General features: G+C 44.6%; 1 long non-coding RNA gene across 1 annotated transcript in view; it reads left to right on the forward strand.

Annotated features, from left to right (window-relative positions):
- The window catches only part of LOC126059350 (uncharacterized), a 42,835-nt gene extending 20,100 nt beyond the window's left edge, over positions 1–22,735 (forward strand). The window contains exons 3-5 of the long non-coding RNA XR_007513431.1: positions 9,302–10,344; positions 11,243–12,238; positions 20,088–22,735. This is a non-coding gene — a long non-coding RNA (uncharacterized LOC126059350). The remainder of the gene's footprint in view (positions 1–9,301; positions 10,345–11,242; positions 12,239–20,087) is intronic.
- Positions 22,736–24,384: the final 1,649 nt, after the last annotated feature.

The raw sequence follows: 24,384 nt of genomic DNA on the forward strand, positions 1-24,384 counted from the left end.
GCCCCCCACCCCTTTCTATTGCCTGGAAAGGATAACATTTAAATCTTTGTTACAGAATAATGCTATTGATACAGTATAATATCAATCAGTGTATATGTTAATAAACTCACACCAATTGTAAATAATTTTATGAATGATGACAATATTTTGGGGACTGAGGAGCTGGAGAAAGCTGGTTCTCAGTCCCTCACCACGTGAAGGCAGAGTCGGAAAAGGGCCGGCAGGGTGGAGGACTGCCCATGAGGGGAAAGGGTGTGTTTGGGCTCATGGGTAGAAACAGCCCCCGTCCCCCGCCCCAAGGTGGAAGAAGGAGGAGGCTGGGGCCCCAGAAGCCCCCTCCTCCTGGGCTGTCAATGCTGGTGGCTCAGAGGGGCTGGGCTGAGGCATAGGTGGGCTGTGCCGGCTTCCTGAGCAGGTAGCTAACCACATCCCTGTCCCCACCAGCCCACCACGGGTGGAAAAGCCACATGCCCAGGGTGGGGGCTTCTTCAGTGGCCACTTCGGCCCAGTGCTTCTGACTCGTACCTGTCCAGGAGACCAGGCTGGGTCTTTCTCCACGCCCAGAGATGCAGAGCAAGGCCCCGTCACCCCCACCTTTGAAGGCACTGCTGGTCTCTCTACCTCAGCTTTGAATTGCCGACCTCATGTCCCTGTGCCCTGCCCTTGCTGGCTCCTCTGTGCCCCATTATGCGGGTGTTGCACATCTGTACGCAGCAGGCCTCTCTGCAGACCAGTGAGTCGTTAGTGGAGCCAAGATGAGTCCCAGATGTTAGGGAACATGGCAGCACCGCACGGCCACCACTGGGACAGATAAACGCAGGCGAAGCTTGCATGTCGATTGGGTAGCAGAAGTCTACAAGTTGGCTCCGATATGGAGAGAGGTGCTGGCAATGCTTAGAGGGGGTGGCAGCGGGGAGAAGGGGAGTATGTTTTCCTCCATGGTTTCCAATCATTGCTGACCTCTCCAAGGCAGGGAGTCCTAAATACTACAGCCCCTCTGGCCGTGTCAGTGAAACCTCCCACCTCCAAAATGCTCAGCTTGGTGCATCCCCAGCCTTGCTGTGCAGAGTAGGGGTTAGAAGGGCGGACAAGTCATTTAACACCCTAAGCCTCAGTTTCCCTTATCTCTAAAATGGGATAATAGGAATTCCACCCATAGGACTGAGAATTAAGGAAAGTAACCCATGTTAAACAGCACAGGGCTCAGAAAGGCTGGAGGTTTGAGTCCACCCAGAAAAAACCTGTTGCCGTCGAGTCCATTCTGACTCATAGGGACCCTATAGGACAGAGTAGAACTGCCCCGTAGAGTTTCCAAGGAGCACCTGGTGGTTTCGAACTGCCGACCTTTTGGTGAGCAGCTGTAGCACTTAACGGAGCACCTGGTGGTTTCGAACTGCCGACCTTTTGGTGAGCAGCTGTAGCACTTAACCACTACGCCACCAGCGCTTCACACCCAGAGGCACCTTGGACGAAAGGTCTGACGGTCTACTGAAAAATCAGCCGTGGAGCACCCTGCGGAGCACAGTTCTACTCTGGCATACGTGGGGTCACTACGAGTTGGAATCAACTCGATGGCAACTGCTTTTTTTTTTTAATTGCTATCACCACCATCAGTTTTAGTCCCACTCGCTTGAATGGTCATCTCTGGCTATCTGTGCGTTAGAGCGCAGTCTGAGCTTGGTGACCCAGGAGCAGGATTTCAGTTCAAACATGGGTGTTTCCAATAAAATCCTGAAATGCCAGCACTGGTTTTTGTTTTTGCTTTTAATGCCATTTGTTTGCCTTTCGCCCCAGATCATCAGTAGCTTTGAGGAAACCAGTGGGAAAGTGGCAATAAGTTATTCAGACTTTGGACTGTGAGAAAAGAAGAAATGTTTTAGTAAAAATTAATGAAATGTTTATCCTAGTGATTTATTCAAAATCACCATTGGCATTGCATTGTACATCAATCTTATGATTCGTTGCTTACTGAAATGTTTCAAAAGTTTGATGGTACAAAGCTAAAGCCATTTCCAAAACCAAAGTAGAGAAGATGCCATGGTCTGTCCCTCACGGCCATGTTAAGGATTTAGTTACTAGGAACTGACCCGGGCTGGTGATAGTGGCATTGAGTAAACCAAGATGCATACGGTGTGGGATATACTGCAGGCAAACGGCTTCATGGCTCCATGTTGTATTATCAGAATAAAAACAAGCAACGCATTTCCTCTCCTGACTTGCAGGAATGGTCTCCTCCTCCTCTACCGCTGAGAATGGCGTCCAGTTCACCTTGGCTGTGGGCATGACTAAGACAGACTAAGTCAGTGCACGCTGCTGCAGCGCTCACAGGCCTGCCTGTAGCTCAAGGCTCTGCGAAAAGGAAACGTCTCAAGATTGGGACCTCTAAAAGTAACGACACCGGTACCACGGTTTCTGTTACAGCTCTGTTGTCCTTCACACCAGGGGTTATTTTAGCTCAATACTTGTTGAGTGGAAACGTCTTGAAAAAACTTTGTTCATTCAATTATGCGTCATTCGTTTGTGTAGTATTTATCCATCTAAACATTCAAGAAGGGCTAGTCAGCAACTAACCACAAAGATTTGGGGAAAGAGAGCCATTGCTAGTTTTTTTTTGTGTATCCATTCCTCATCAACAGCCTTTTCCTGATGAATGAGAGGCGGATCCTGTTTTTGCAGTGCTCGTGGCCTATCGGGGACACAGACGCTTAAAGAAATACATAGTGTGTGGTCACCCTGTGTCGTCTGAGATCCACAGTAACCCAGGGGTGGAAGTGATTAACTCTAGGGGTGGGGATGCAGGTGCCAGAAAGAGGGGATGCGGATTTGGGAGACATCTTTGGGGTGACGAGAGATGAAACTGGATGCGCTCATCCTGGGGCCTGAGGGTTCAGAAATCAAAGAAAAAGTTGCCTGAAGCCTCACCAGTCATCCTCACGTTCTTCAGCTTGAAAGAACAGGAATGTTTAAGGAGCATCTCTCTCTTTTCTGATGATAAGATTTTTCTCTGTGGAGAAATATCATATTTGGCCCTAACAGTACCCCAGCCTCCCCATCACCTAGTGGAGTTTAACCAACCGGAAGAGTGGAAACACATTGGCAAGCTCCGCCAGCAACATCCCCGAGAGAGTCTGATTTTAGCTGAGGCTTCATGGAATTTTCAGCCATGACTTGAGAGCTCCATGGGGTATTTGCATGACACAAGTGTTTGCCTTCATCTTCCCAACCCCTCCTTACTTCCTGCCTGCCCACCTTCCCTTCTTTCCTTCTCTCTCCCCTTTCTCCCTCCTTCCCTGTGTACTTTTTTCTTTCTGGCTTACTGTTTTTCTCATTTAAAGGTATGTGCTCATTGTAGAAAAATTTAAAACTATGGAAAAGTAGAGAGAAGGAAAAAAAAAAAAAACCAAAACGTACTTCCCTCCCCCCGCAGTAATAACTACCGTTAACATTTTTTGGTGTATTTTTTTCAAATCTTCTCTTGAGTAATTTTCCTTTACGCACCTATGATCATATGCTAGGTTTCTGTAGTTTTGTATCCTGTTATTTTATTTAATCACATAAACATTTTAACAGACTCACTTGTATTTCATGAAGTGAAGTTACCATAATTTGCTTAGGTATCCCCTTGTTTTATTGGATACAAATTAATTGCAATGTTACCTAATGTAAATAACACTATGATGGACATCTTCATGTGGAAAATTCGTTCCATGTTTAAGGATGTTCTTTAGGAGTGAAGAGCAGAAATGCATTTGCTGGGTCAGAGAACATAAACATTGTTAATAATTTTGGTAGCGGCTGCCATGTACATTTCTAGTTTCTATCCCCACTAGCAAGAAGCATATGTGTTTGATAGAGCCCCGGTGAACAATGAGTGCTTCAGTTAACATCCAACCAACAAAAAATCCTTTATGGGTATGACAGACACTCATTAGAATTTAAGACCTATGAGGACAGGGATATTTGTCTTTTTCAGTTTGTTTTGTTTATTGATGTATCTATCCCAGTCACCTGGAACTAGCATAGAGTAAAAATAATAATTTTTTTTTTTTTTTTTTAGCATAGAGTAGGTACCCAATAAATACTGGTAGAGCCAAATATGTTTTCCCAAGTGCCCCTGTCTAGGCCAGGAGGTGCAAGTGTCCCTTACCTGAAAAACCTGGATCCTGATCGAGGTTACCCTCCGCAGGTCTTTCTTCAGATGTACATTGGTTGATGCTTCATTGGGAAACCTCTCTGTGAGCTCCCCAGACAGGTATTTCTGAAGCAGAGACTCTTACTTTCCTCCTCTGAACTCATCTTGTTAGCAGGTTCATCAGAGATGCTGGAGGGGTAAACCCAGGGGGGCGGGAGATTGCATTGTAATCTTGTTGCCTCACAGGGAGAAGCAGAGCACTGGAGACAGTGTATTTTCAGCATCTTAGGACCCAGGCATTGACCCATATTTTCGGTGCCTTAGCGTGCAGGAACAAAATTTGCTCATTGACTGTCTGGAGACCTGGGAGTGGGGTTTTTCCCAGGAGCTCAATGGCCACCTGTGTTAGAATCTGCACCTGTGTTAGAATCTGGGAGGAAGCGCTGCCAGCTTCCTCCCAGGCTCTCAGTCACCCCCACGCGCACGACTTATGGGTGGCTTCACATGCTGCTGGCTGACACTTCCCTCCCTGGTCCACCTGACAAGCTCCGCTGGCCCTTCCAGCCTCAGCCCATATGTCCCCATCCTGGTAAAAAACATCTCTGACTCCTTTGATGGTGTTATAGATCATATTGTGTCCCCCCAAAAGATATATGAAAGTTTTAACCTCCAGTATCTGTGAGTGTGACCTTGTTTGGAAACAGGGTCTTTTTGATGATGTCATCAGTTAGCATGAGGTCATGCCTGAGCAGGGTGGGTCCTCATCCCATCCAAGTTGTTGTTAGGTGCCGTCGAATTGGTTCCGACTCATAGTGACCCTGTGTACAACAGAGTGAAACACAGCCTGGTCCCATGCCATCCTCACAATCATTGTTATGCTTGAGCCCATTGTTGCAGCCACTGTCAGTCCATCTTGTTGAGAATTCTTCCTCTTTTTTTGCTGACCCTGTACTTTACCAAGCATAATGTCCTTCTCCAGGGAAAATTCCCTCTTGATAACATGTCCAGAGTGAGACGTAGTGTCACCATCTTCGCTCCTAAGGAGCAGTCTGGTTGTACTTCTTCCAAGACAGATTTGGTCATTCTTTTGGCAGTCCATGAGATATTCAATATTCTTCGCCAACACCACAATTCAAAAGTGTCAATTCTTTGGTCTCCCTTATTCATCGTCCAGCTTTCGCATGCATATGAGGCAATTAAAAACACCGTGACTTGAATCAGGTGCACCTTAGTCTTCAAGATGACATCTTTGCTTTTCAACACTTTGAAGCGGCCTTTTGCAGATTTGCCCAATGCAATGCGTCTTTTTTTTTCATGATTCAACAAATTTTAATTCATACAGACTTGCAGATTTTTTATAGTGCATTTGGACTTCTCACTACTCTGAAAAGGAACCACTTTCTCCCCACCCCAGTGCACATTTCCCGAAAGCATTTATTGAGCACCTGCTGAAGGCAGGGCTGCGTGTAAGTCCTAGGGTATAAATCCGGACAGCGAGGTTCAAAGCCCTGACATGAGAATCAGTGTTGCCTTTGTTCTAGGAGACTAGAGGTCTTGGTGAAACTCTTTATATGGCTTGGATCTCGGTTTGCTTAAGAATAAAATGCTGGTGTTTGCAAGCCTCTAAGGTGTATTGAACCTGGATAAGAACTCAGGTTCCATAGAGGAAAACTGTGCTATCTGGTTTCTTATCTCCCAGGGAGGACCCCATAGCCCATTCAGAGACTCTAGAAAAGTCAAGAAAACGTATCCCTATCTCCAGTTCTTCCAAGCACCGGGGTAGAAGCATTAAAGGGAAAGGGTGCAGCAGGAGCACATAAAAGTATCTAACATTCACTGGGCATTTTCTGCAAGCGTCTTTTGATATAAAAGAGAAGAGGAGACACAGAGAGAAAGAGGAAGGACGGCACTTTGAAGATACATCTACAGGCTAAGGAACACTTGGGGCCACCAGAAACTGGGAGAGACAAGAGAGGATCTTCTCCTAGAGCTTTGGGAGAAAACCTAGCCCTGCCAACACCCTGAATTCAGACTTCTGGCCTCCGAACTGTGAGACAGTAAATTTCTGTTCTTATAAGCCACCTACTTTGTGGTGCTTTTTTACAGCAGCCCAGGGACACTAGTATAAGATCTCCTCCTGCCCCATCTAACCAGGTAGCCTTCTCCACAGTATTGGCCAGCATCTTAGTGTCTTGCCATCATCTGGCTGCAGGTCTGTCTGTCTGCTTGAGTATAAGCTCCAAGGACCGACCCCATTCACCTTTGTATCTGCACTTTGACAAGCTCCCCAGGTAATCCTTAAACTCACTGACATTTGAGACCCCTTGGCCTCTTTTTGGGCTTGGAAAGCCACCTGAAGTCTCTGTGGAGGAGGTACCTCCAAGAAGCATGGAAGATTTCAGAGAAAGATAGCACCGAGCTCCAGGCACATCTGCCTGGCAGCGGGTCCACAGCAAGATTGCAGTTTCTCTCTGAGGATTCCCCTTAGGGAAGGCTGTCTCAGGGCAGAACTTTTTTTTTAACTTACATGAACTGTGGAAGTTTTTTCTTCAACAAAATGAGACTAAAGTGTGAGTTATAAATGCCACATCTTAATGGGACAGCAGTTAAATTGGACCCGTACATCACTGCCCACCATGAGGAACTACTTTCATAATTGTTTTAATTTTCTCTCTTCGTATTATGAAGACCTTTATTACACACAGCTCTGTATTAGCACCTTTGTTTGTAATGAAATAAAGGTTAGAAGAAAATTGAGGTTAAAACATGGCCCAGCTTCTGATGGCAACAACAAACACAATGAGACTCTGGACTGAAGGGCTTAAACCCCAGCTCGTTGCTCTAAAATGCAAGGACCATCATATTCCAGTTCCTTCCTTTTGAGCCTCTCTTCTCCCTCACAGATGTTTCTTGGACACGGAATTTATGCACGGCCTTCTGTTAAACACACAGAAAGATGTTACTAAAAGCTTCATTTGTTGATGTTTCAATTTTCAGGGTGTTTGCTAATGAAAACCTCCTCATGGATTTTTTCTGGTTATCGTGAAGAAAACTTGTTCTTTGCCAAAATCCGAAAGAATGTTTGTCCTTTGAAAAAGTTAATTTTCTAAGATTTTTCCCCCCTTTAAAATTGGCAGATTATTGGATTTCATAGAGTTTTTAAATCTTTGTTTCCTTCAATTACACTAGGAAAAATGTTATGTTGCCCCACATTTTCCTTTGAAATTCATTTGCAGTTGGGACAGTAGCAGGATGTATACTGTGTGTGTGTTGAGGGGGGGCATATCTAGTCATTCATTTTCAAAGCAAGTCTCTTTTGGGATAAAAACCAAGGGAGGTATTATTAAGGAAGCATTTCCTACTAGCCAGGCATTAGGTGGTGGTCGTCATTCATAGGCTGTTTTGTCACTGCCTTAGAGAACTCGCTTGTATGTTGCAACAAATCTTCTATGAGTTATGTTTCTGAAGGCAGCTCAGCAAAAGGCCAGACCCAGCTTTGGCGAGTGGCAAAGGTTTCAAACAGCAGAACCACCTCTGTGTCCCCCAAGTGGAGTGGGTGAATATTGGAGTCACAGAGAAGCTAAGACACTCGAGATCATTAATTGAGGTCAGGAGGCTTCCTGCTAAAAATCTCCCATTTAAACCCAAGGGGATTGGACTCAAAGCATTTTTATCAGAAGGCCCTGGAGTCAGGGATATGCCTTGACCGCTAGTGTAAGGCTTTTGACCTGTAAAATTCCAGAGTGAGCTTTTGAACTGAGGCTTTGAGGAAGAGGGAGACTGACGATGAGCTGGTGTCGGTGAATTTAAGAGTCTCTTGTGTGTTCCAGCGCATAGTAGGAGGAAGTGTCTGTGGGCACTTAGAAACCACGTTACGTCTTCAAAGGGGTTGGCATCATTACCCTGTCTTCTACCAAATTTTGAGTTAAAGGGGCACTGTTAGTTTTGTTAACCAGCCAACTAGCAGCCAAATTGAAGTCGGGCAATGACTTGAAATGGTTTATGAATTAAAAAATGAGGTGTGACCAGGTAGTCTTGGGACTCGTAAATGAATTCATGACACAGTTCCAAAGGAGGAGTCGGAAGACAGGTTTGAGCCATGGTAGCCCTGTTGGAGCAAAGGGCTAGCAAAGAGGCAGCTTGCAAAAGGGAAAACAATTAGATGTTTAAGCTTTAGTAAATATTTTGAAAAATCAAAATCTGACTTCAAGTCATGCCTGGTACAGATCTGTTTGTCCCATTGGTGGCTGCATTCACAACACTGATAATCACCAATGGAGACTCATTGACTTGTTTCCAGTTGTGAATTAGACAGGTTTGCTGCTCCCTTACAATTGATTAGACTACTGGTCAAAGTCCAGGCCAATTACTCCTTCGTTCCCTATTGACCTGGCTGGCAGTAGAGGTTGGGTGTGGGTTCAGTTTTGATGGCTGCTTTGTAACAAGTAATGCTTTAGCTGGGAGAGGCGTCACCCCTCGCCATGCCTTGGTTCCAGTCCCTATTGTCCTTTCAATCATATTTAACATCATAATGGCAGTTCTTGTTGTGGGCGAAAAAAACAACAAACCCATTACCATCGAGTCAATTCCGACTCATAGATCATAGACTCCAGGGGACCCTGTAGGAGAGAGTAGAACTGCCCCATAGGGTTTCCACGGCTGAAATCTTTACAAAAGCGGACTGCCACATCTCTCTCCTGCTGGTGGGTCTGGACCTCAGACCTTCTGGTCAGCAGCTGAGCACTTAACCAACTTTGCCACCAAACTGTATGCAAATTCACGAAGTGGGACTCTGGCTTGTAGGGAACAAGGCCAGACCTGATCCTATACAACTTTCACTCAACGTTTTCCACACGGAGAATGATGCTGGGTAGAACGTGTTATTTAAAACTGAGCTTAGGGTTGAGGCTGGCTTCAGGACTGCCTGTGAACACTCGTGTGCAGTTGCCTGGAGGCCGTCCCACCTGGTGCCATTTTTAGCTACTGGGTGCCTATTTTGGATTGCTCAATAATACCTTTCTTTCATTTTATCTTTTAGTCCAAAGAAGTTTCTCAATTCAAATGACTTGTTTGTAATACGTGTGTGGTATTCTGACACTTTTATTTTTTTATTTTATTTTTGTTTTGAAAGTTTCCTCGGTACATTTAAAATCTTTTTCACTATTTTAGCAGATCCATATGGTGGCACAGAAAGGTGGGCTTCGCCTTGAATTCTGATCCCTCGGTAGCTCTGAGGCTGCAGGTAAATGCTTCCATTAGGACCTGGGACTACATGAGCAACCTTCCCATGGTCCCTGTGTTCAAGGAGGCTGGCTAGATTTGGTTCAAATGAAGTAGTAGGCAGAGCAGCAAGGTTGTGAACCTACAGAAGTAGGTTTTGTGACAACCTCACAGGCATTTGAGGCCAGCTGGTCTATTTTAACTCTGTATTCTGAGAAGGAGTGCTGGTGGCCCACTGGTTAAGGCACTCAATTGCTAACCTTGAAAGGTCAGTGGTTCGAACCCACCAGCTGCTCCTAGGGAGAAAGATGTGGCAGTCTGCTTCCATAAAGACTTACAGCCTTGGAAACCCTATGGGGCAGCTCTACTCTGTCCTATAGGGTGACTTTGAGTCGGAACGCACTGGACAGCAGTGGGCTTTGCTGTATTCTGAGGAACTGTTCACTTTAGGAAAAGTTCCATGGTCTCATATGAGGTATGAACAGTTTGGCTTCTAGAACTTTCTTTCTGACTTGCTTTTGCCCCTGCTGTGTACATCCTCCTGCTACGAACGATGACGTCCCTGGTTTCCAGGATTTCACCTTTTTTGTTCTCAACAGTTTGATCCACAGAATTATGACAGTTTGTGGGCATTTGTCTGTTTACTATAATGAAGACAACTGGCTTTGTAATTGCCTCGTAAATGGTCTATTAAATAGTGTCATAGCTAGAGGTACCTCAGCGAAAATCATTCTGCCTTTCAGTGCTTGGCAGGCTCCCCCTCTCACGCTGTTTGTGGCACTTTTTGGGAAGATAGCTTAAAGCGTTCTTCTTTCTCTTTTTTTAAATCTCTTAACCTAGACTCATTTTGGTGATTTTTTTCTCAGAATCCAATCTCAGTTTCCACAGGAACGAGAGGTCTTTATTGCCCTCTGTCTTTCCCCAGAAGCATGTTCCGGCCCCTCCAGTCTGTTGACAGCGATGGTTTTTCCTCCTGGCTGATTCCTGTTCTCGTAAGCTGGACTCCCACCACCCCAGCTTCTCACAGGTTCCTCCCTGCGCCCTGGGCTCCCTATCCGCGCACAGCCAGCTGCCCCCGCTCCGCCTCCTTTTCTGGTTGCCTCCTTGCCCCTTTAACTCCACCCACCCTATTTAGATGGACATTGGTTGTCTTAGTTATCTAGTGCTGCTATAACAGAAATACCTCAAGTGAATGGCTTTAACAAAGAGAAATTTATTCTCTCACAGTCTAGTAGGTTACAAGTCCAAAGTCAGGGTGTCAGCTCCAGAGGAAGGCTTTCTCTCTTTGTTGGCTCTGGAGGAAGGTCCTTGTCCTCAATCTTCCCCTGGTCAAGGAGCTTCTCAGGCCTAGGGATCCCAGGCCCAAAGGATGCACTCTGCTCCCAGTGCTCCTTTCTTGGTGGCACAAGGTCCCCTGTCTCTCTGCTTGCTTCTCTCTTTTATATCTGGAGAGATTGCCTCAAAACACAATCCAACCTTATAGGTTGAGTCCTGCCTCACTAACACAACTGCGGCCCATCCTCCCTCATTAACATCACAGAGGCGGGATTTACAACATACAGGAAAATCACAGGATACCAGGAATCATGGCCCAGCCCAATAGATATACACATTTTTGGAGGGACATAATTCAATCCATGGAAACCCTGGTGGTGTAGTGGTTACATGCTACGGCTGCTAACCAAAGGGTCAGCAGTTCAAATCCACCAGGCGCTCCTTAGAAACTCTATGGGGCAGTTCTACTCTGTCTATAAGGTTGCTATGAGTCGGAATCAAGTCTACAACACTGGGTTTGTTTTTTTTTTTTTTAATTCAATCCATGACAGACGTTCTTAATGTTGTTATTTCATGGGTTCAGTTCCAACTCTCCCATACATATCACTGTCCTAGGCTCCCAGGTGCAAACAGAAAATTTACTTGGATGCTTGGAGTCCCTAAATGTTGGGGCTAGAAGGGATCTTGGCGAGCATCTAGCCTGGTCATCCCCCAAATGTGCCATGTGAGCCGCCACGTGGCACAATCGCTTGCAGGTGATACCTGGATGAACACTTGAAAAGGTTAGTAATGAGGAATTTGCTTCATTGTATATAAATAAAAGTTGTTCACCATGTACATGATTCCATAGGATAAAATAGAGAATGAGGCCAAGATAGATTTTGAGTTAAAAAAAAAAGGGGGGATGCCAAATTAGGGGAAAATACTTAGATTTAGCAAATAACATGAAGTTAGTGGATTGACCAACAAAAGGAGCCCTGGTGGCGCAGTGGTTAAGTGCTCGGCTGCCAACTGAAAGGTCAGCAGTTCGAGCCCACCAGCCCTCCTCAGGAGAAAGGTGTGGCAGTCTGCTTCCATAAATGTTACAGTCTAGGAAACCCTAAGGGGCAGTTCTGCTTTGTCCTATAGGACCTCTGTGAGTACAAGGTGATGGTTTATAGGAGGGTGGCAGAGGGATGAGGAAGCGTGTGGAACGTTGACGGACTTGAACCAGCCTCCTATGTTACAGTCAAGGAAGCTGGAGCCTGGGAGGAAATGGGGAAATTGATTTAGTGAATTCCTTAGAAGTCAGGAGTGCTGTGCTGTGGAAGGAGCCCTGGTGGCACAGTGGTTAAAGCATTCCACTGCCAACCATAAAGGTCAGCAGTTTAAATCCACCAGCTGCTTGTTGTAAGCCCCGTGGGGGCAGTTCTACTCTGTCCTGTATGGTCACTGTGAATGGGAATCCACTTGATGGCAATGGTTTTTTTGTTTGTTTGCTTGATTGCTCTGTGGAAGCCCAGGGTCCCTGCTGAAGCTGCTTTCTACCGGAGAGGTGCTGCCCAGAGTTGTGTGATGCAGGGGCCTCTGGAGGACACTTGTCGCATCGTGGTGGACTCAAGGGGCTGACTGGTGAGTCGCTAGACCCAGGTCTTCCGTTTGTGTCCCTTTCTGAGAAAACGTCCTGGCACCCACTTGCCCTGGAGTGTGAATGCCCTGAATAAGGAGCAGGTTCCAGATCTCACCCTCTTTCCTTATTGTTCCATTACTTTAATGGCAGCCCTCTGTGACACCATTGTTCTTCCTCTTTTTTTTACAAGTATCCCTTCTGTCTTAGTTATCTAGTGCTCCTGTAAAAGAAATACCACAAGTGAGTGGCTTTAACAAACAAAAGTTTGTTTTCCCACAGTTTAGGAGGCTATTGTTGCTAGGTGCCATCGAGTCAGTTCTAGCTCATAGCGACCCTATGTACAACAGGACAAAACACTGCCCAGTCCTGCGCCATCCTCACAGTCTTTGTTACGCTTGAGCCCATTGTTGTAGCCACTGTGTCAGTCCATCTCATTGAGGGTCTTCCTCTTTTTCGAGGACCCTCTACTTTACCTAGCATGATGTCCTTTTCCAGGACGGTTCCATCCTGGTAATATGGCCGAAGTACATAAGATGAAGTCTCACCATCCTTGCCTCTAAGGAGAATTCTGGCTATACTTCTTTCAAGACAGAATTATCTGTTCTTCTGGCAGTACATGGCACATTCAATATTCTTCACCAACCCTATAATTCAAATGCATCAGTTCTCCTTTAGTCTTACTTATTCATTGTCCAGCTTTCATATACATGTGAGGCAACTGAAAACACCATGGCTTGGGTCAGTTGCACCTTAGTCCTCAAAGTGATATCTTTGCTTTCCAACACTTAAAAAAGGCCTTATGCAGCATATTTGCCCAATGTAATACATCGTTTGATTTCTTGAATACTGCTTCCATGGGCATTGACTGTAGAGCCAAGTAAAATGAAATCCTTGACAGCTTCAGTCTTTTCTCCATTTATCATGATGTTGCTTATTGGTCCAGTTGTGAGAATTTTTGTTTTCTTTATGTTGAGGCATAATCCATACTGAAGGTTATTTTTTATAGTCTTTAATTTTTATCAGTAAGTGCTTCAAGTCCTTTTCACTTTCAGCAAGCAAGGTTGTGTCATCGGCATATCACAGTTTGTTAATGATTGAATAAGTATGGTGAAAGGATACAACCTTGACGCACACCTTTCCTGACTTTAAACCACTCAGTATCCCCTTGTTCTGTTGGAACAACTGCCTCTTCATCTATGTAGAGAATCCACATGAGCACAATTAAGTGTTGTGGAATTCCTATTCTTCACAATGTTATCCATAATTTGTTATGATCTACATAGTCAAATGCCTTTGTGTAGTCAATAAAACACAGATAAACATCTTTCTGGTATTCTCTGCTTTCAGCCAAGATCCATTTGACATCACCAATGATATCTCTCATTCATCGTCCTCTCCTGAATCTGGCTTCAATTTCTGGCAGTTTCCTGTCAATATACTGCTGCAATTGTTTTTGAAAGCTCTTCAGCAGAATTTTACTTGGGTGTGATATTAATGATATTGTTCAATAGTTTCTGCATTCTGTTGTATCAGCTTTCTTTGAAATGGGCACAAATATGGATCTCTTCCAGTCGGTTGGCCAGGTAGCTGTCTTGCAAATTTCTTGGCATAGACAAGTGAACACTTCCAGCTCTGCATCCGTTTGTTGAAACATTTCAATTGGTATTCCGTCAATTCCTGGAGCCTTGTTTTTTGCCAGTGCCTTCAGTGCAGCTTGGACTTCTTCCTTCAGCACCCTTGGTTCTTGATCATATGCTACCTCCTGAAATGGTTGACTATCTACCAATTATTCTTGGGACAATGACTCTGTGTATTCTTTCTATCTTCTTCTGATGCTTCCTACATCATTCGATATTTTGCCCATAGAATCTTTTAGTACTGCAACTTGAGGCTTGAATTTTTTTCTTCAGTTCTTTTGACTTGAGAGATGCCGAGCATTCCTTCCCTTTTGGTTTTATAACTTCAGGTCTTTGCACATATCATTATAATACTTTATTTGTCTTCTTGAGCCACCCTTTGAAGTCTTCTGGTCAGCTCTTTTACTTCATTTCTTCCTTTTGCTTTAGCTATTTTATGTTCAACAGCAAGTTTGAGGGTCTCTTCTGATGTTTATTTTGGTCTTTTCTTTCTTTCCTGCCTTTTTAATGACTCTTTACTTTCTTCATGTATGATGTCCTTGATGTCATCCCATAACTCACCTAGTCTTTGGTCATTGGTGTTCAATGCATCAAATCTATTCTTGAGGTGATTTCTAAATTCAGGTGGGATATACTCAAGGTCGTACTTTGGCTCTCATGGACTCGTTTTAGTTTCCTTCAGCTTCAGCTTGTATTTGCATACAAACAACTGACGGCCTGTTCTGCAGTCGGCCCTTGGCCTTGTTGTGATGGACGATATTGAACTTCTCCATCGTCCCTTTCCACAGATGTAGTCCATTTGATTCCTGTGTATTCCATCAGGTGAGGTCTACATGTATAGTTGCCATTTATGTTATTGAAAAAGGGTATTAGCAGTGCATAAGTGATTGGTCTTGCAAAATTCTATCATGCGATCTCTGGTGTCGTTTCTGTCACCAGGGCCATAGTTTTCAACTACTGATCCTTCTTCTTTGTTTCCAACTTTCTCATTCCAATCACCAGTGATTATCAATGCATCTTGGTTGCATGTTTGATCAATTTCAAACTGCAGAAACTGATAAAAATCTTCAGTTTTTTCATCTTTGGCTTTAGTGGTTGGTGTATAAATTTGAATAATAGTTTTATTAACTGGTTTTAACTGGTTGTGTTAACTGGTTTTCCTTGTAAGTGTATGAATATTATCCTGTCACTGACAGTGTTATACTTCATGATAGATCTTGAAATGTTCTCTTTGAGGAATTTGACACTGTTCCTCTTCAATTTATCATTCTTGGCATAGTAGACCATGTGATTATCTGATTCAAAATGGCCAATACTGGTTCATTTCAGCTCACTAAGGCCTAGGATATCAATCTTCTTGCGTTCCATTTCATTTTTGACACCTTCCACTTTTTCTTGATTCATACTTTGTACATTCCATGTTCTAATTATTAATGGATGTTTGCAGCTATTCTCATTTTGAGTCATGCCACATCAGCAAATGAAGGTCCCGAGAGTTCTACTCCATCCATGTCATTAAGGTCAACTCCTCTTTGAGAAGGCACCTCTTTCCCAGTCATATTTTGAGTGCCTTCCAATCTGAGGGGCTCATGTTCTAGCACTATACTAGACAATGTTATTGAGGAAGGCTTTCTCTCCCCCTTGGCTTTAGGAGAGGGTCCTTGTTCCTTGGTTCCTGGGTGATTTTCATGTGGCATATATCTTCCCTCATCTCTGATTTTTGCTTGCCTGTTTAATCTTTTTTATATCTCAAAGGAGAGTGACTTAGGATACATCCTACACTAATACCGTCTCATTAACATAATAAAGAAAACCCATTCTGAAATGGGATTATAACCACAGGTATAGGAGTTAGGATTTACAACACATATTGATCCAACATACAATCAGGATGCATCGATAATTACTGGTGATTGGAATGTGAAAGTCGGAAACAAAGAAGGATCAGTAGTTGGAAAATAAAGCCTTGGTGGGTAGAAACAATGCCAGAGATTGAATGATAGAATTTTGCAAGGCCAACGACTTTTTCATTGTAAATACCTTTTTCACCAACATAAATGGCAGCTACACAAGTGGACCTTGCCAGATAGAATACACAGGAATCAAATCGATTACATCTGTGGAAAGAGACAGTGGAAAAGTTCAATATCATCAGACAGAACAAGGCCAGGAGCCAACTGTGGAACACACCATCAATTACTCATATGCAAGTTCAAGCTGAAACTGAAGAAAATCAGAGCAAATCCACAAGAACCAAAATACAATCTTCAATATATCCCACCTGAATTTAGAGACGATCTCAAGAATAGATTTGATCTGTTGAACAGTAATGACTGAAGACCAGATGAGTTGTGGAATGACATCAAGGACATTATACATGAAGAAAGGAAGAGGTCATTGAAAAGACAGGAAAGAAAGAAAAGACCAAGATGGATGTCAGAGGAGACTCTGAAACTTGCTCTTGAAAGTCAAGCAGCTAAAGCAAATGATGAAGTAAAAGAGCCGAACAGAAGATGTCAAAGGGCAGATAGAAAAGACAAAGTAAATTATTATAATGACATGTACAAAGAGCTGGAGATAGAAAAACCAAAAGGGAAGAACACACTCAGCATTTCTCAAGCTGAAAGAACTGAAGAAAAAATTCAAGCCTCGAATTGTAATAGCGAAGGTTTCTATGGGGAAAATATTAAACGACGCAGGAAGCATTAAAGAAGATGGAAGGAATACAGAGAGTCATATACTAAAAAGAATTAGTCTACATTCAGCCATTTCAAGAGGTAGCATATGATCAGGAACCAATGGTACTGAAGGAAGAAGTCCAAGCTGCACTGAAGGCAGTGGCGAAAAACAGGGTTCCAGGAATTGATGGACTATCCATTGAGATGTTTCAACAGATGCAGTGGTGGAAGTGCTCACTTGTCTATACCAAGAAATATGGAAGACAGCTACCCAGCCAACCAACTGGAAGAGATCCATATTTATGCCTATTCCCAAGAAAGAGAATGCAGAAATTATCTAACAATATCATTAATATCACATGTGAGCAAAATTTTGCTGAAGATCATTCAAAAGTGTCTGCAGCAGTATATCAAAAAGGAGCTGCCAGAAATTCAGTCCGGATTCAGAAAAGGATGTGGAACCAGGGATATCATGGCTGATGTCAGCTGGATCCTGGCTGAAAGCAGAGAATACCAGAAATATGTTTACCTATGTTTTATTGATTATTGCTAAGGCATTTGACTGTGTGAATCATAACAAATTATGGATAACATTGCAGGGAATGGGAATTCTGGAACACTTAATTGTGCTCATGAGGAACCCTGTACATGGATCAAGAGGCAGTCATTTGAACAGAACAAGGGGATACTGCATGGTTTAAAGTCAGGAAAGGTGTGCGTCAGGGCTGTATCCTTTTGCCATACCTATTCAGTCTATATGCTGAACAAATAATCCGAGAAGCTGGACTATATGAAGGAGAATGGGGCATCAGCATTGGAGGAAGGCTCATTAACTATCTGCATTATGCAGATGACAGAACCTTGCTTGCTGAAAGTGAAGAGGACTTCAAGCACTTACTAATGAAGATCAAAGACCACAGCCTTCAGTATGGATTGCACCTCAACATAAAGAAAACAGAAATCCTCACAACTGGACCAATAAGCAACATCATGATAAAAGGAGAAAAGATTGAGGTTGTCAAGGATTTCGTTTTACTTGGATCCACCATCACCACCCATGGAAGCAGCAGTCAAGAAATCAAACGATGCATTGCATCGGGCATATCGGCTACAAGAGATCTCTTTAAAGTGTTAAAAAGCAGAGAAGTCACCTTGAGGACTAAGGTATGCCTGACCCATGCCATGATATTGTCAGTTGCATCATAGGCATGTGAAAGCTGGACAATGAATAAGGAAGGCTGAAGAAGAATTGATGCCTTTGAATTGTGGTGTTGGTGAAGAATATTGAATATACCATGGAATGCCAAAAGAATGAACAAATCTGTCTTGGAAGAAGTGCAACCAGAATGCTCCTTAGAAGCAAGGATGGTGAGACTATGTCTCACATACTTTGGACATGTTACCGGGGGGGTCAGTCCCTGGAGAAGGACATCATGCTTGGTAAAGTAGAAGGTCAGTGAAAAAGAGGAAGACCCTCAATAAGATGGATTGGCACAGTGGCTGCAACAACGTGCTGAAGCATAGATAGCAACAATTGTGAGGATGGCACAGGACCAGGCAGTTTTTCGTTCTGTTGTGCATATGGTTATTATGAGTTGGAATCGGTTTTAGGGCACCTAACAACAAGAACAACAGCTGGAATCCCCCAGTTCTTCTATGTGAACTGAAGCAGGATAGGAGCTTGCAAGTAATGACTGAGATGGAATTCCTGCTAGCTGTGTTAAAGTTAGTTTGATTTTATGGAAATTTGAGTGTGTGGTCAAGATCAATTCCTACTGTATCATGTTGTCTATCTTCCCACACCTCCTGCCCCACCCTTATGTGGCCTTGAAGCTTAATTCTCCCCAGAGCACACTTAAATGGGGAGGACAGCAGAAGCATCTTTGCCAACTTAGAGTCCAGGTAGTTGCCCCACATTTTGTGATGGCCAACCAACCTTGTTTTTCTTCTGATAGAATTGCCATCAGGTTTGACCAAGTCACCCAACACTATTTACTCTAGAAAACCCAGTGGGGCAGTTCTACTCTGTCACATGGGGTCGCTATGAGTAAAAAAATGGACTCAATGGCACCCAACAACAACAATAGCGAGAGCATCAAGGATAATGCCTTCACTGGTCTTTGGTTTTGTATTGTGGTACCTTTATGGCTACCATATTTTTATGCAAATAATGGGTGCCTTCTACCTTTGTCTGCCAACCACACCCTCCCCCCTCCCGTATTTTTATAAGTGTGCTATGCTGATTTTTTTTTACAGCAATGTTTTTTATACTTTCCTGATTCGTCATGTCTTTCTCTTTTTTTTTTTTTGGATGCATTTCCCCAAATGACAAGATTTTTCTTGATGAAAGTTGCCAGAACTATAACTGCGTTTCCTTTCCTTAGTCATATTTTTATAAAAATGAATGCTTTATTTTGGAGTAATTTTGGATTTACAGAAAAGTTGCCATGATAGTAGAGAGTTTCCATACACCCTTCGCCCAGTCTCCCTAATGTTAATATCTTACATAACCACAGTCCATTTGTCAGAACCCAGAAGTTAACATTGGGGTGTTACTGTTTGCTAGACTACAGACTTCATTTGGACCTCCTCAGTTTTTTTTCGCTAATGACCTTTTCCTCTTCCAGGATCCAGTCCAGGACCCTGCAGTGCTTTTAGACCGTGGTCACGTTTAATTTTATTTTTGAGATAGCTGTCTCTCTTTTTCCATTCTGTTTTTAGCACATAGCTTTCAGTCAAGTATCATGTTCATCTTGTGGCCTTCTAGCCTCCAAAATGTCATTCCTGTCATTGAATATAGAAGTCATTCCAGATAATGTCTCTTTAATAAAGTTCCCAACTCGAGATACAATATGCGTTGCTGGTAAAACTTTGACAAAATTTAAAGACAGTCTGGGCCATGTGCCAAAGCTTCATTGCAGCTTCAAAATAAAATTTAGTGAAAAATATTCCCCAGAGAGCAGTAGGGGAAGGAACATGCATAGCTTTCATGAGTTAAAATATTTTTCATTGCATGCAAATCTGGATCGTTCCATATTCCTTCTTGGTTATGGACCGAAAGGTTACAAGGCAACTGTGTTTGTGTTTTTATCCTTTCTTTGGAAAGGTTAGCATATGCTGCCTTTAAAATGCTCTTAATAGTTCATAACATCATAGACGTTCATATACGGTTGGTTAGCTAATCCAGCTGGGAAGTTAATTGCCTGTTGTTGTAAGTTTCCGAGTACAGACAAGTGAGGGCTATCAGAACGTAATTTTGTTGGATAGTGTCTTTGAGGTGGACTCACGCTTTGGGACTGATTTTTGGATCCGTATGCACCAGTCATGATATCACGTGCAGTTGGTAGAGGCCGACCTTGGAGTTGGATGCTGTATACGCGCCTTAATGCTATGTCTATGTTCAGCTGTGTAAAATCATAGGCCAAAACTGCAAAGTGAAAAAAGAGGTCCCTAATGAATTACTCTGCCTTTGTGACACCAGGTCCGACCTGGAAGGTCCCTTTTTCACCAACTGGCCTGCCCTTTCTTCCTGGCAGGTGTGAATTATTCCTACTCTGGCATCTTACGGGAACCTGCTGAGATTAACACTTGATCATGGGCATCCAGGTCAGTCTCAACCTGATTGATCCCATTGCCCTATTTGAGCATTACTGTGCTACGTAAAAAGTGTGTGTGTGTGTGTGTGTGTGTACACACCTTCCCCTGGCTTTGTGGATCTTTCTCTTAACTTTCCATTTCCGTAAGACCTGGGTACAGTCTTCAAGCACTGGTTATTGGACTGTGGGACAGATTGGCTTCTGTCTTCATGCTTTTGGAGACCTGGTTCAAAACCTACCTCCTTCTTTGAACTTTCTTGACCACCACGGTGGGACATAACTTCTCTGCCATCAAGCTCCCCGAAGCATCTAGGATCTGACCCACCCATACTTCATATCACTAACTGCTTTCCTCTCCTCCATTCCCCTTTGCTTAGATTGCGAGCGTGTGGCAGAAGGCAGTTGGTGTTCTCTGCATGCCCCAGAGCGGGTGGAGAATCCCATTTATGGAACGTTTACTGTGTGTCCATCTGACACGCTCTTCCCTGCATTGATCATGTGGATCCTCCCACAACCTCATGTGAGGAAACTGAGGCTTACAAGGCTTAGTGAGAACTCCAATAGCTGCCCTGGGTCACAGAGCTGCTGAGTGCCAGCTAGAGCTGGGACTCGTGTCTGGGAGGACTCCAGAGCCCCAACTGCACTTCCTCTCCCAGGCCAGGCTCTTGACCATTGCGCAGCTCATCAATCCATTGCTCTTTCTTCAGTGAGGAAGACTTCAGTCCCTGAAAGTGCACTGTGATGCATAGTGGAGGCTCCCAGTATATTGTCTAACTGCCCTGCCGTCCTTGAATGACTTTCATTACCTACAGACATTCTGGCTTTCTGACATTGACTTTGGAATGGTTACATCTCTCCTTCAGATAGAATAGTGTCATGCCCCCACATTGCAGTGATCTCTCCATCTCGCACAGCACGGAGGAAACTTTCAAAGCTCTTGGAAGTGTTTTGATCACTATAGACGTCAGGGAACATGGACCACTTTTCCTGGCTCCTCTCCCAGGGTTGTGGCTCCATCAGCTGAAGTGGAGCTGCTGTAGCTGCCTGTGAGTGTTTGGGTTTCCCAGAGAGCTGGAGACCGGACCCAAATCTGACTGTGGTATGGATGGTTGTTGTGTGACATGGGGTCAATTCTGACTGCTGCTGACCCTATAGGACACAGAAGAACTGCCCCATAGGGTTTAGCAGGCTGTAATCTTTAAGCAAGCAGATCACCAAGTCTTTCTCCCACAGAGCCACTGATGAGTTGGAATTGCTGACCTTTTGGTCAGCAGCAAACCACTTAACCATTGCACCACTGGAGCTCCTTTCCCAGACTTAATGTGGGTGTTTCCACAGGGAATGGGAGGAGGAGAAAGAGTGGCCAGCTGGGCCGGAGGCCAGTTGCTCTCCAGGGTCTGTGTCTCATTTGGATCTCTAGGTGGGTAAACCTGAGCTTGGGGCCTTCTGGACTTGACTGTTCTGGTCTGTCTTCATTTGGACTAAGCTGTGCCTCAGTGGTGTGGGGTGCTTGGTGACTCTTAGCAGGCCTTGGCTTCTTAGCACCTGGAGGAAAAGGATTAGATGCCTTGGATGCATGCGATAGGGGTTAAGCAGGGCCACGGGTGGGACCCAGGAAGCACTGGGTATCAGAGGATTGAACCAAGTATCTAAATAATCCTAGCGCCTTCCTCTGTCCCAGTATTCTGGCCAAATGTGTCTTGATAGTAGAGTTAACAGTGGCTCATTGGCAGAATTCTCACCCTCCATGTGGGAGACCCAAGCTCGATTCCTGGCCAAGGCACCTCATGAGCAGCTGCCATCCATCTGTCAATGGAGGCTTGCATATTGCCATTATGGAGCCCTGGTGGCACAGTGGTTAAGTGTTAGGTTGCTAACCAAAAGAAGGTCAGCAATTCACATCCAGCAGCTGCTCCTTGGTAACCCTATGGGGAGTCCTACTCTGTCCTGTATGGTTGCTACGAGTTAGAATCCACTCCACACAATGGGTTTGGTTTTTTTGGTTTTTTTGCAGGCCTCCCTGTCTCCCTCACTCGCATAGGCTAGTAGGCCTAATGGTCATTTTGGAGCAAGCCTGTGTGGTGTACTGGAGTATGGCCTGTGGAATATGGACAAGCACATCTGGGACTCACTGAGACGGTTTCTGTCCTCATTGCCGTTGCAGCCAGTGCTACCCAAAGCCAGGGAACAGGGCTGGCTCCATTTGGGTCAGTACCCGTGTTCCCGTGGAACATGACACGGAGGACCCACAGCACACCCTCATTTCGTGGTCTGCATAGGTTTACAGAGGGGGTGGCAGGGTGCCCTGGGCTGGTCCTTGAGGCCTGCACTGTGACCAGAAGATGTCTGCCATCCAGGGGGCCACACTGTGACCAGAAGATGTCTGCCATCCAGGGGGCCACACTGTAACCAGAAGGTGTCTGCCATCCAGCGGGTATTACCCAGGCCTTCCTTCCCCCATCGACCTCCCCTGCACTTGCCTGCCTGTACCCAGACACGCCTTTCCCTCCTGGAGACGTTGCAGTCTTTCCTCCCTACGGTTTGCTCCAGTGGAGGAGGCTTTGTGGTCCAGGTCTGGGGCTCCTGACTGTGGGGAGTGGGGGGTGGGGGGTGGGGGGTGGGGTGCTGAGCAAGGTGGAGAGGAGCTGGGCTGAGGGCAGGGAACCTTCTCTCACCCCAGACCTCGCAGGAAGCAACACTGGCTGTGGGCCATACTCCATTGTGGAGAGTTGGGAATCATGAGTAAAATACCAACACAGAAAAGACAAAGGGGCAATTTTCCAGGACGCTTTTGCCTAGTATCACAGTAAAGCCGCAAGACGGCCAGCTCCAGGCAATCAGAAGTGTGCTCCCAATGTCAGGTCGGGTGGAGATCCAGAGTGTGGTCCAGGGCGTGGGAAGGGGGGCCCCAGAACACCATCGCCAAACTCTTCTCTGGCTCAAGCAGGAGCTTGGATACAGGGCAAGAAGGCAGGCTGGGAAGAGAAAACGGTTCCACCAGTTGCCACGTGGGGGCAGCAGCTCTGAGCATTTCCAAATGTGAGCTGCTCTGTAGCTGAGACGCCAGCCAGCTGAGCTTGCAGGTTGACATCTCAAATTTTAAACAATTTAGGGCCCAAATCCTATTTTGATATGAGTCTGAAGTTTCCATTTATATTCCCATTCAAATCTATCTCTAGAAGATAATCCATATAATTAAGACTTGGGTGAGAGGAATTAATGAAGAAGAGAAATCACAGCCAGGGTAGCATACCCCTCAGAAAATCACAGTATGTGGCCGATTTTCTGAGTGGATGAAACTGGGCTGATAGTTTATGCTGGGAGTATTTGAGCTAAATTAAGTCGTGAAAGAAGGTAATACAATGCACCATCATTTTTAAGTAATTTAATCACAAAAACTAAAAATTTGGAAGAAAACAGATATTTTACTTAATAGAAACCATCTGTACCGTACAGTAGGCAAATTGTATAAAAATGAATAAAGCTCTCTGGAGGAGACTGGCTCAGGCGGCCGCTTATATAATGAAGATGTATATGGGCCTTTTAGCATTTGCACTGTCAGAAGAGGCAAATCGCACTCCCAGTATGAGAGAAACAGTTACAAATTTTATCACCATCCTTTGACTAATGGCAAGTGCAGCAGTGGAAACAACGCCTGTGAGATGGGATCTGTCTCCAGCTCCAAATGGCTCTTTGCTTTGGACCAGTCTTCATGGCGAAATCATTGCTGAGTGTCGGGTCACCAGGACATTTTTGTCTAGTCACTGTTGCTCAGTGACTCCAGCCCACAAGGCCCATCCGTGAACTTGTTTAGGCTCCGAGCGTGCCATTTGATTGGATTTGGTTCCACCAGGGAGGTGGCTAATTTAAGCACGTCTGGAGTGGCTTTTGCGCTGGACTTTTGGCTCCAAGGATCCAGGCAGATGATCCGCAAAGTGTTCCTTTACTCCTGTTGACCTCCAGATGCATCTATCTGACAGGACACTTTTGTTCTTGGGGAAGCGGGGCTGGCTGGCTCCTCTCTGTAGGTCGAGTGGCTGCATTTGTCAAAACAGGCACTTGTTCCTAATCTGCAAATTAACTGAATAATCACAGCTGCTAATTAGACAGTATCAGGCCTGGAATACGCAGGGCTTGAGTAATAACCAGCTTTTTAAATTAAGGTGCTGACAACCACTATTAGCTGCTGTGATTTAATAATCCCAATAAATGTGCACATTTTAAAAAGGGGCTCTTT

This window comes from Elephas maximus, chromosome 16, assembly GCF_024166365.1.
Source record: "Elephas maximus indicus isolate mEleMax1 chromosome 16, mEleMax1 primary haplotype, whole genome shotgun sequence".
In the NCBI taxonomy this organism is placed as follows: Eukaryota; Metazoa; Chordata; class Mammalia; order Proboscidea; family Elephantidae; genus Elephas; species Elephas maximus.